This window comes from Oryctolagus cuniculus, chromosome X, assembly GCF_051225735.1.
Source record: "Oryctolagus cuniculus isolate XC-2025 breed Fujian yellow rabbit chromosome X, ASM5122573v1, whole genome shotgun sequence".
Classification (NCBI taxonomy): Eukaryota; Metazoa; Chordata; class Mammalia; order Lagomorpha; family Leporidae; genus Oryctolagus; species Oryctolagus cuniculus.
In genome coordinates this window covers 44,269,136-44,282,158 of record NC_142888.1, presented here as the reverse complement: position 1 = coordinate 44,282,158, position 13,023 = coordinate 44,269,136, and positions in this window count along the sequence as shown.

Here is a 13,023-nt window from a genome sequence, read left to right as displayed (position 1 = left end):
GGACTTACCAGGGTATTAATATGCCCCAACCTGGGTATACATGGGAATAGGTTCCCATGTACTTTGAAATCTAGTGAAGAGACAAGTAGGTTCACAAACAGCCAGTATCTAAGATAGGATAAAAGTTAATTTTTTCCAAGAAAATCAGAAAGAAAACTATAATTAGGGAAACACAAAGAAAGCTGCAGATAGGAGGTTGCCTCTGAGTTAAATTTTGAACTTCTATCTATCAATACTTAATTTCACAGTCAAGATGATGCTGGGAAAGCCAGGTATAAGTGAAAAATTCAATTCAAGAGAAGAGAGTGAAAATGCATGCCTTCTCTACACAGCATATATTCCTGTATGGTTAAAGGAGAAGATTATACATGGAGCAGCCTGAGCTTGAGCTGGGAATGTGTTTTATCCATCTATGTATATCACATATTTTCAAATGTTTACTAAAGGGCTCAGTAGTCCAGATCATGGCAGAGGCATTGAATGTCAGTGTAAACTGGTTCTCTTATTCTCCAGGTAATGGGGAGTCATTGAATACTTATTTGGTGGTGGCATCTTGATCAGATCACCAAGATTGATCTGACAGACTGAATTGAGTGGACTGAAATAGATAGGCTAGAGGCAAAAAAAAAAAACAGTTGGGAGATCAGTATAGTTAGTTCAATAAGCCAAGGATTATAAGATTGATCTGTGGCAGCAGCTCAAGCACATTCAATATATATGATGGTAAACTATTTAAGCCATGGCCACTTTAAAATCTTTTGTAATAAGAAAGACAAAAAGTGATTTTTATATCTGATTGATTTCACAGCCTCCTACACAATTCTTTTTTTAAAGATTATATTCATTTATTTGATAGGTAGAGTTACAGACAGAGAGAAGGAGAGACAGAGAGAAAGGTCTTCCATCTGCAAAATTCCTTCCCCAAATGGCTGCAATGGCTGGAGCTGGGACGATCTGAAGCCAGGATCCAGGAGCTTCTTCCAGGTCTCCAATGCAGGTTCAGGGACTCGAGCTCTTGAATCATCTTCCACTGCTTTTCCAGGCCATAAGCAGAGAGTTAGAACAGAACAGGAGCAGCTGGGGACACAAACTGGTACCTATATGGGATGCCAGTGCCAGTGGAAGCTTAGCCTACTACACCACAGTGCTGGCGCCACACAATTATTAAAACCACAAAATAGCAGACTTAAAGAAAATTAGGGTTAAACTATCTTGTTTTACAAATGAAGAAACTGAAACTAAAAGAAAGAGAGAAAGTGATATGTTCAAGGTCTTAGAATTACGAAGTGGCAGAGCTGAGACTTGACCCCTAAGTTCCTTAACTCTACACAATGGTTCACGTCTTGAAGAATGTTCTCATCTCAAAGTATTAGAGTTCTCTTTTTTATTAATTTTTATTTATCTAAAAGGCAGAGTGACAGAGAAACACACAGAAAAAGAGAATGTAGGGTGAGAGAACAATAATCTTCAATCTGCTGGTTCATTCCTTAAATGCCTGCCACAGCCTAGGCTGGGCCAGGTTGAAGCCAGGAGCCAGAAACTCTATCTGGATTTCACGCATAGATGGCAGAGACCCAAGTACTTCAGCTATCATCTCTGCTGCCTCCAGTGGTGCCATTAGCAGAAAGCTAAATCAGAATTGGTGAGATTCAATCCCAGGCACTCTGATATGGGGTTCAGATGTCCCAAGCAGAAGCTGTGCCTCAATACCCACACCTGTATCTGTTTTAACGTCTTCTTTCATCACAATCCTGATATCCCACATTCGTCTTCTAACAATCCTCTGACATTACACACCCCTTCTATTCCAAAACTCTATTATCCCCTCTACCTGTTTTCTGATTTACTGAAACTGTGGCATTTTTCTCTACAGGTTTCAATTCTCATTGCAAATATCCAGTTTCTTGTTAAACCTGTGCTCTTGATGTAGGCAGGGAGGTAGTGGCAGGAGGATCTGAGGTCAGACAGTGCCACCCAGCTGTACTGTCCACTGTATCCCTGGCCCATGCTGCTGAAACCATCCCCTTTCCCTGCACCATTAAAAACCACCCCTTTCTGTGCACCACCCAAACCCCACTTTCTGTGTATCATCCAAATCCCTTTTCTGTGCACTGCCCAAACTCTCCCCATGCCCCTAAAACTACACTCCCATTCTGTAAAGTAGAAAACCACAACTTCCACAATTTTGCCACTTAGAATCCACAACAGCTAAAAATATCCAATATGGTTGCATGTTGCATCCCTGTGATGATTTTTGGGTCATTATAGTAAGTTACCAGCAAAATACCAACAGTCATCCTGTCATACACCAACACCATGACACTTTTGAGATTTCCATAAAAGGAAAAAGAAAGGAACAGACCCAAACTCCATCCCCATAAATATGAATTTAGTCCTGCCCCAGACACCATCTGCTATGCCTCCAGTTTATACAAAAGAATGGCTTCAAAAATTGTTGATTACAGTTCCTTCTTTCCCAAGCTTGCCCACACTCATTTTTTTTTATCTTTTATTTAATGAATATAAATTTCCAAAGTACGACTCATGGGTTACAATGGCTTCCCCCCCCCATACCGTCCCTCCCACCCACAACCCTCCCCTTTCCCACTCCCTCTCCCCTTCCATTCACATCAAGATTCATTTTCGATTATCTTAATATACAGAAGATCAGCTTAGTATACATTAAGTAAGGATTTCAACAGTTTGCTCCCACACAGAAACATAAAGTGAAAAATAATAGATGATTTTTTTAAATGATGATGAAATCAGATCAGACCTATTGTCATGTTTAATCCCAGTGAGAGTCAAGTTGGGAATTGACAATTTCTTTTTTTTTTTTTTTTTACAGAAGATCAGTTTAGTGTACATTAAGTAAAGATTTCAATCGTTTGCACCCCCATAGAAACACAAAGTGAAATATACTGTTTGAGTACTCGTTATAGCATTAAGCCTCAGTGTACAGCACATTAAGGACAGAGATCCTACATGAGGAGTAAGTGCACAGTGACTCCTGTTGTTGACTTTACAAATTGACACTCCTGTTTATGGCATCAGTAATCTCCCTATGCACCAGTCATGAGTTTCCAAGGCTATGGAAGCCCCTTGAGTTCTCTGACTCTTATCTTGTTTAGACAAGGTCATAGTCAAAGTGGAGGTTCTCTCCTCCCTTCAGAGAAAGGCACCTCCCTCTTTGAAGACCTGTTCTTTCCACTGGGATCTCACTCACAGAGATCTTTTTGCCCGAGTGTCTTGGCTTTCCATGCCTGAAATACTCTCATGGGCTTTTCAGCCAGCTCCGAATGCCCTAAGGGCTGATTCTGAGGCCAGAGTGCTATTTAGGACATCTGCCATTCTATGAGTCTGCTGAGTATCTCACTTCCCATGTTGGATCACTCTCCCCTTTATTTATTCTATCGGTTAGTGTTAGCAGATACTAGACTTGTTTATGTGCTCCCTTTGACTCTTAGTCCTTTCATTATGATCAATTGTGAACTGAAATTGATCACTTGGAATAGTGAGATGGCATTGGCACATGCCACCTTGATGGGATTGAATTGGAATCCCCTGGTATGTTTCTAACTCTACCATTTGGGGCAAGTCAGCCCGAGCATGCCCCAAATTATACATCTCTTCCCTCTCTTATTCCCACTCTTATGTTTAACAGGGATCACATTTCAGTTAATTTTCAACACTTAAGAATAACTGTGTGATAATTACAGAATTAAACCAGTCATATTAAGTAGAACAGACAAAAAAAATACTATGAGGGATAATGTATTACGTTGTCCATTAGCAGTCAGGGCTATGCTGATCAAGTCACCATTTCTCATAGTGTCCATTTCACTTCAGGAGGTTTCCTTTTTGGTGTTCAGTCAGTTGTCACCGATCAGGGAGAACATATGGTATTTGTCCCTTTGGGACTGGCTTACTTCACTCAGCATGATGTGTTCCAGATTCCTCCATTTTGTTGCAAATGACTGGATTTCGTTGTTTCTTACTGCGGTATAGTATTCTAAAGAATACATATCCCATAATTTCTTTATCCAGTCTACCATTGATGGGCATTTAGGTTGGTTCCAGGTCTTGGCTATTGTGAATTGAGCTGCAATAAACATTAGGGTGCAGACCGCTTTTTTGTTTATCAATTTAAACTCCTTTGGGTAAATTCCAAGGAGTGGGATGGCTGGGTCGAACGGTAGGGTTATCTTCAGGTTTCTGAGGAATCTCCAGACTGATTTCCATAGTGGCTTGACCAGTTTGCATTCCCACCAACAGTGGGTTAGTGTCCCTTTTTCCCCACATCCTCGCCAGCATCTGTTGTTGGTAGATTTCTGTATGTGGCCCACACTCATTCTTGAGTGCATACTTTCACTTTAAATAAATCGTGATTCTCTGCTCACTTTTATGCACATCTCCTCCTTGAATTCCTTCTTGCATGGAGACAAGTACCTGAACCAAACCTAACCAGGAGCCACCCCACAAAAACTCTGAGTGGCTACAATTCTGCTCCCATTTACAGAAGCAGGGCAGTAGTGAAGCAGAGAGGTGAAGTGACTTTATTCATTTATTCATACCCATTCATACCTCATTCCAGAAAGTTGTTTAGAGGAACAAGTGAAGCAAAACATCTAAGGAGCTTAGAAAGAATCCTGTATCTCAAAAAGGGTCTAGGGTTCTGTCGCTGCATTAAGAAATTCCTGGTAGAATGAAGAAATTGTATAGTTTTTTCCCATTTTTGCTTCAGAAGATACCATTCTACAGCTACATATTGGCTTTTCTTTTTCTACTCTCTGTTCTGGATACCAGTAGGATACAATTAAAGCTTACAATTTCATGAGATCATAAAAGCAGGAGATGAGAGTGAAGGTATTGGATTCTCATGTAATTAATGGCATTTGCCACCTGTGGTCATCATTCAGTTAGTCATGAAGTGTTTATTGATTGTATTAGAGGAAGTAATCAGAATACTAAGCTATAAGAACTCTATGTATTCCTATTTTAGTTATAATTTGAAGAAATATTTTCCATATGAAATAATGTTGTGGAAGGCTACTTCCCTTACCAACAAGTACAAAAAATTAGCCAATCCCAATAAGATGTTGTGCTATTATTACATTTCCTTTCTAGTGGTAAAAAAATGGCATTTTTCTACTCTTAGCTTGAATAATTACTATATCGTATTAATAGATGAGTGGCTACTTCCAAGGTTTCATGAACCAGAATCAATATGTTGTTTAGACTTCCTGTTACATTTACCTCCAAAGAACTGACTTGTTTTAGAGATCTGCTATTGGCTCTTTCTTAACAATTGCATAAAATTTTTCTACACTGTGCTTTGCAGATCAAATCAGGCCTATAACTGAGGCAGAAGTTATGTCAACTATGCACTTTATAATAATTAATATGGATAAAAACCTTTACAGTTCAAAAATAAATTTACATCATGTGTCTCATTTAATTCTCATAAAAACCAGTGTGGTATCATTATGCAAACTTTACAGTTGATAAATCTGAATCTCAGGTGATTAGAAGAACTAAATAATTTATATGCATACAAGATATGCAAGTTGCTTTATAGTCAATGTCTCATCTAATACTGCCAATAAGATTAAAAGATAAATATCATTATTTCCATTTTACAGAAAAAGAACCAGAACTTAGAAAGATTAGTAAATTATGTGATATACCTAGAAGTATGAAATTGAACTTGAATCTAGGTTTGATGTGTGAGCATATGCTTTTGTTTGTAAATAAAAAAAGTGGTGGATAGTGTTGCTATAAACTTTCCTCTTAGAACTGTTATTGCTAATCAACAAACAATAAATGCTGGTGAGGATGTGGGGAAAAAGGTACCCTAATCCACTGTTGGTAGTAATGTAAACTGGTGCAACCACTGTGGAAGACAATATGGAGATACCTCAGAAATCTGAAGATAGATCTACCATATGATCCAGTAATCCCACTCCTGGAAATTTACCCAAACAAAATGAAATAAGCATATGAAAGAGTTATTCATACCCTCAGGTTCATTGCAGATCAATTTGTAATAGCCAAGAATGGAATCAACCCAGATGTCATCAACTGTTGACTGGATAAAGAAATTATGGTATATATACATTATAGAATACTACTCGTTGGTAAACAAAAATCCTGTCTTTTACAACAAAATGGATGCACTTGGAAGCCATTATACTTAGTGAAATAAGCCAGTCCCAAAAAGACAAATAACATGTTTTACCTGATCTGTGGTAAAGAGATTCAATGATTCCTTACAGCCCTTATCTCTACTGTTGAGGAACAGTGTTTTTTTCTTCATACTGTTTGCTGAACTAGTTACTTAGTGTAAGGTTATGAGTATAAAGTAAACTGAAAATAGGTATTTGTAAAAACTGAGTGTGGGAATAGGAGAGGGAGGAGGAAGAAAGGCGGGAGCATTGGTGGGAGGGAAGGTGCGGTGGGAAGTATCACTATGTTCCTAAAATCCACTCTGCCTGTCCAAAAAAAATCTGTATATATGAAACACAAGAAATTTATATACCTTAAATAAAATTTAAAAAAAAGAACTGCTGTTGCTGTATTCCATAAATTTTGATATGCTGTGTTTTATATTCATTTGTTTATCATTGTGGTTTGATGGCTTAATATATTGTCAAGTTTGATTCTTTTCTACTTCTCTTTTGTATTTCTGCTCTTCGAGTGGGTTTTATACTTTTATGTGTTTTCATGATGGTAGTGTTTCTTTTGCTTCTGAATGTAGTATTCTCATAATCATCTTTTTTAAGGCTAATCTGGTGGTGATGAATTCCCTGTGGGAAGTTTTATTTCTCTTCATTTATAAACGAGAGCTTTTCTTGATATATCATACTTAGTTGGTAGAGTTTTTGTTTGTCTGTTTGTGGAAGTTGGAATATGTCATTGAATCTCCTCTCAGACTGTAATATTTCTGTTGAGACATCTGCTCTTCGTTTAATAAGAGTTTCCTGAAAAGTGATGCGACACTTTGTTTCATAGTTTTTAGAGTTATCTCTTGGGACCATCTCTGTGGCGTAGTAGTTAAAGCCACCGCCTGCAGTGCTAGCATCCCGTATGGGTGCCGGTTCGAGTCCCAGCTGTTCCACTTGCAATTCAGCTCTCTGCTATGTCTTGGGAAAGCAGTAGAAGATGGCCCAAGTACTTGGGCCCCTGCACCCACGTGGAGACCCAGAAGAAGTTCCTGGCTCCTAGTTTCGGATTGAACCAGTACCATCTGTTGCAGCCATCTGGGGAGTGATCCAGCGGATGGAAGATTCTCTCTCTCTCTCTCTCTCTCTGCCTTTCAAATAAAATAAATAAATATTTTTTAAAAAATTATCTTTTTGTCTTACACTTTTGACAGTTTGACTAAAACCTACTATGGTCAAGAAGTTTCTTGGTATGTCTATTTCAGGCCTTATACCTCTTATACTGGAATATCCACATCTTACCCAACATTGGGGAAGTTTTCACTTATTATTTCATTTGGATAGGTTTTTTATGTTGCTATTTTTTCACTTTCTTATATGAGTCCCAAAATTTGAATATCTGTGCATTTAATGATATCCCAAAGATCTTGGTAGCCATCTTCACTCTTTTCTATTGTTTTTCTTCTTTTATTTATTTATTTATTTGGTCTGACTAGGATATTTCAGAAGACCTGTTTTCAAGCCCAGATATTCGTTCTTTTGCTTTTATTTTTAGAGATTTTTATTTATTTATTTAAAATAATTACAAGAGGGAGAGGGAGACACACACACAAATACACACACAGAGAGAGAGAGAGAGAGAGAGAGAGAGAGAGAGAGAGAAACTTCTACCTGTTGGCTCGCTCCTCAAATGACTGCAATGGCCAGGGCTAGGTCAGGCCAAAGCCAGGAGCCAAGAGTTTCATCTGGGTCTCCCACATAGGTGTAAGGGCCCAAGCACTTGGGCCATCCTCTGCCCCTCTCCTGATCTAGTCTTTTGTTGAGCCTCGCATCAGGATTTTTCATCTGACTTAACGGAGTTCTTCATTCCCAAGATTTTTGTTTGGCTCTTTTTCAAGTTCTCTCTCTTTTGGCTGAATGCTTCTTCCATATCCTGATTTATTTTCTGAAATTCATTGAGCTGCCTGTATTCTTTTATATTTCATTGAACTTCTTCATACTCATTCTTCTGAATTGTTTGTCAGACATATTGTTAATCTCCTTTTATTTAAGATCTGCTGCTACAGTTATTGGGTTCCTTTGGAAGTATCATAGCACCTTTTGCCACAGCTTTGCCCCTGCATTGAGATTTGCTCATCTGATGGATCTCCACTATTTTTTAAAGATTTATTTATTTTTTGAAAGTAAGAGTTACACTGAGAAAGGAGAGGCAGAGAGAGAGAGAGAGAGAGAGAGAGAGAGAGAGAGATCTTCCATCTAAGGGTTCATTCCCCAATTGACTGCAACAGCCGGAGCAGCGCTGATCCGAAGCCAGGAGCCAGGAGCTTCTTCTGGGTCTCCCATGAGGTGCAGGGGCCCAAGGACTTGGTCCATCTTCTACTGCTTTCCCAAGCCATAGCAGAGAGCTGGATCAGAAATGGAACAGCCGGATTTCCAACCGGCGGCCACTTGAGATGCTGGCATTTCAGTCCAGGGCGTTAACCCACTGCGCCACAGCACCAGCCCCGATCTCCACTACTTTTATGAAATAAATATTTATTAAAAAATATTACTTTTGATCCCTTTGACTCTTAATCCTATCATTATGATCAATTATGAACTGAAACTGATCACTTTGACTAGTGAGATGGCATTGGTACATGCCATCTTGATGGGATTGAATTGGAATCCCCTGGCACGTTTCTAACTCTACCGTTTGGGGCAAGTCCGATTGAGCATGTCCCAAACTGTACATCTCCTCCCTCTCTTATTCCAACTCTTATATTTAACAGAGATCACTTTTCAGTTAACTTTAAACACCTAAGAATAATTGTGTGTTAATTACAGAGTTCAACCAATAGTATTAACTAGAACAAAAAAAAATACTAAAAGGAATAAAGTAGTAAGATGTTCCTCGATAGTCAGGACAAAGACTGATCAAGTCATTGTTTCTCATAATGTCCATTTCACTTCAACAGGTTTCCTTTTTGGTGCTCGTTTAGTTGTCACCGATAAGGGAGAACACACGATATTTGTCCCCCTGGGATTGACTTAATTCACTCAGCATGATGTTTTCCAGATTCCTCCATCTTGTTGCAAATGACCGGATTTCATTTATTTTTACTGCTGTATAGCGTTCTATAGTGTACATATCCCATAATTATTTATCCAGTCTACTGCTCATGGGCATTTAGGTTGATCCCATGTTTTAGCTATTGTGAATTGAGCTGCAATAAACATTGAGGTGCACACAACTCTTTAATTTGCCAATTTAATTTCATTTAGGTAAATTCCAAGGAATGGGATGGCTGGGTTGAATGGTAGGGTTATATTCAGGTTTCTGAGCAATCTCCAAACTGACTTCCATAGTGGCTTAACCAGTTTGCATTCCCACCAACAGTGGGTTAGTGTCCCTTTTCCCCCACATCCTCACCAGCATCTGTTGTTAGTAGATTTCTGTATGTGAGCCATTCTAACCGGGGTGAGGTGAAAACTCATTGTGGTTTTGATTTGCATTTCCCTGATTGCTAGTGATCCTGAACATTTTTTCATGTGTCTGTTGGCCATTTGGATTTCCTCTTTTGAAAATGTCTATTGAGATCCTTGACCCATCTCTTAAGTGGGTTGTTGGTTTTGATCTTGTGAAGTTTCTTGATCTCTTTGTAGATCCTGGTTATTAATCCTTTATCAGTTGCATAGTTTGCAAATCTTTTTTCCCATTCTGTCGGTTGCCTCTTCACTTTCCTGTTTCTTTTGCAGTACAGAAACTTCTCAATTTGATGTAATCCCATTTGTTAATTTTGGCTTTGACTGCCTGTGCTTCCGGGGTCCTTTCCAAGAAGTCTTTTCCTGTGCCTATATCTTGAAGCGTTTCTCCAATGTTCTCTAATAATTTGATGCTGTCAGGTCATAGATTTAGATTTTTAATCCATGTTGAGTGGTTTTTTGTGTACGGTGTAAGGTAGGGGTCTTGCTTCATGCTTCTGCACATGGAAATCCAGTTTTCCCAGCACCATTTGTTGAAGAGACTGTCTTTGCACCAGGAGTTGGTTTTAGATCCTTGATCAAATATAAGTTGGCTGTAGATGTTTGGATTGATTTCTGGTGTTTCTCTTCTGTTCCATTGGTCTATCCATCTGTTTCTGTACCAGTACCGTGCTGTTTTGATTACAACTGCCCTGTAGTATGTCCTAAAATCTGGTATTGTTACGCCTCTTGCTTTGTTTTTGTTGTACAAGATTGTTTTAGCTATTCGATGTCTCCAGTGCCTCCATATGAATTTCAACATCATTTTTTCCAGATCTGAGAAGAATGTCTTTTTCAGTTTCAGATCATAATTGATCATGATGATAGGATTAAGAGTCAAAGGGGTAGCATAAACAAGACTAGTTTCTGCAAATACTAATGGATAGAATTAAAAAGGAGAGAATGATCCAACAAGGGAAGTGGGATTCACAGCAGACTCAAAGAATGGCAGATGTCCTAAATAGCATTCTGGCCTCAGAATCAGCCCTTAAGTCATTCAGATCTGGCTAAAAAGCCCATGAGAGTATTTCAGGCATGGAAAGCCGAGACACTCTGGCAAAAAAAAAATGACCTAAATTAAAGATCTCTGTGAGTGAGTTCCCACCTGAAAGAACGGGCCATCAAAGGAGGTACCTTATTCTGAAGGGAGCAGAGAGCTTCCACTTTGATTATGACTCGTCTAAATAAGGCCAGAGTTTGTAAACTCAAAAGGCTTCCATTGCTTAAACAAGAGTGTCAATTGTTAAATCTACAACAGGAGTCACTGTGCACTTACTCCCCATGTAGGATCTCTGTCCTTAATGTGTGTACTATGTGAATTAATGGTATAACTAGTACTCAAACATTACTTTGTACTTTTTGTTTCTGTGTGTGTGCAAACTGTTGATATCTTTACTTAGTATATACTAAACTGATCTTCTGTTTATAAAAATAATTGAAAATGAATTTTGGTGTGAATGGGATGAGAGAGGGAGCAGGAGATGGGATGGTTGCATGTGGGAGGGTGGTCATGGGGGGAAAAGCTGCTATAATCCAAAAGTTTTACTTTGGGAATTTATATTTATTAAATAAAAGAAAATACACAAAAAATATTACTTTTGGTGTAAATGGATTTCTCTTTAAGGTTTATCTCAGGATATCAATTTCATAGGCTATAGTCTTTAGTTGCAGTTTGGCACTTTGGAATAGTGTCTCTGTAGCTTCTTCACTTTCAATTACATGTGATGACTGGGTCAGTAAGCCCTTGTAGTTGCATAGATAAGTGTGGTTCATGCAGCAGTGATGGTGGGGCTCTACTATGTGGTCACTCTGGCAGTGGGAGTGGTGGTACCAGAAACATTTGGTATATATTTTTTCCTCAAAAACTATGGCAACATGCGTTGTATGTGTGAATTCAAGCCAAACAGAGGTGTAGGCTGTGAATGGGATGACAGAGGTGGCAGGGGATTGTAACATGCAACGCAAGACCTCAGCCTCTACAGGGCCTTTAGCCAACTGTGGGTCAGTTGTTGCAGTGGGGGTGGGGCATGCAGCATCCTACACATGACTTCAGATCCAGCAGCAGCTGCAGCTGACTGAAGGCTGGCCATGGCTGTAGCTGCAGGGAGTGTGTAGCCTGGAAGCTAAGCCCTCAGTGTCAAGAGTAGTGCAGATTGATGGTGGACCAGCAACATGCTTTGACCTATATGTTGTTCTACTGTAGCACCCTAGGTTCTGGGTATTTGGAGAAGACAATGCCAAAACTTTCTCTGAAACAAAGCCACAGTACAGCCTCCAGGTAGCTGCCATGACTGGGCTCTAAGCCTGTGATATCTGTAGGACTCTCCTATCACTAGGGGTGCAGTATATCCCTGGTGATGGGTCCCATGAGGACTCTCCTATTTACTTCCTTCCACAGTATTGGAGAGTCCCCCTTCCAAGGAACTGGTATTATGTCTGCCAGTGCCCTTTTTCCACTCTCTGTGACATTATCTCAGATCCCCTTATCTTACAATATTCCTTCCTCTCCCTTGCTAGGTTCCAGTGCCATTCACCTTGAAATGCAGCTATTTGTTTGCTTGCAGCTTCTTTGTGGAAGAGGAAGTAAGCACTGGGCACCACTATTTGGCCTTCTTTCCAGTTATATATTTGCTTTTAGAAATGCATAGAAAAAAACTTAATAAGGATACAAAGAAACCAAGAAAAATATTACCTCTGAGATCAGATTGTATGCAAAAATATGTTTTAAAGATGAATTTGTTGTTATTCTTTAACAGCAAAATACAAGTATTATTTATATGGTTAAAAAGTCTAACCTCATACAAAAATTAGAACAAGTTTGGTCTTATTTGTAAGACCATGATGATGGTCTCAAATAAAAACATGGTGGAACATGTTGGAGCCCTCAGAAGTACTCCAAAACAATCTCCTATTCTACATTCATGAGATCCTCTGTTTGCTAGGTACCAGGCTTTTTGACATTATGCAACTCAATGATTTTTAGTCATTTATACATTTGTGCAACCATTATCATGATTCAGGTTGGGGACGTTTCTAAAAATCCAGAGCAAGTCCCTATTCCCACTTTCAATCATTTTTGTTTCCATCCCCAACCACAACCACTGATCTCCTCCTATCTCTATAGACATCCTATCTATATAGATGTTCATCCATGTTGAAGTCCATACTGTCAGTTTTTCATTAATTTTTATTTGTTGAACAATGTTTAATAGTCGATTTACCACATTTTGTTTACCCCTTCATCAGCTGACGGCCATTTGGATTGTTTTCTCTTTTTGGCTAGTTTGAATAATGCTTCTATCAACATAAACAAGTCAATTTGTGCACACATGTTTGTAATTCCTTTGAATAGATGCCT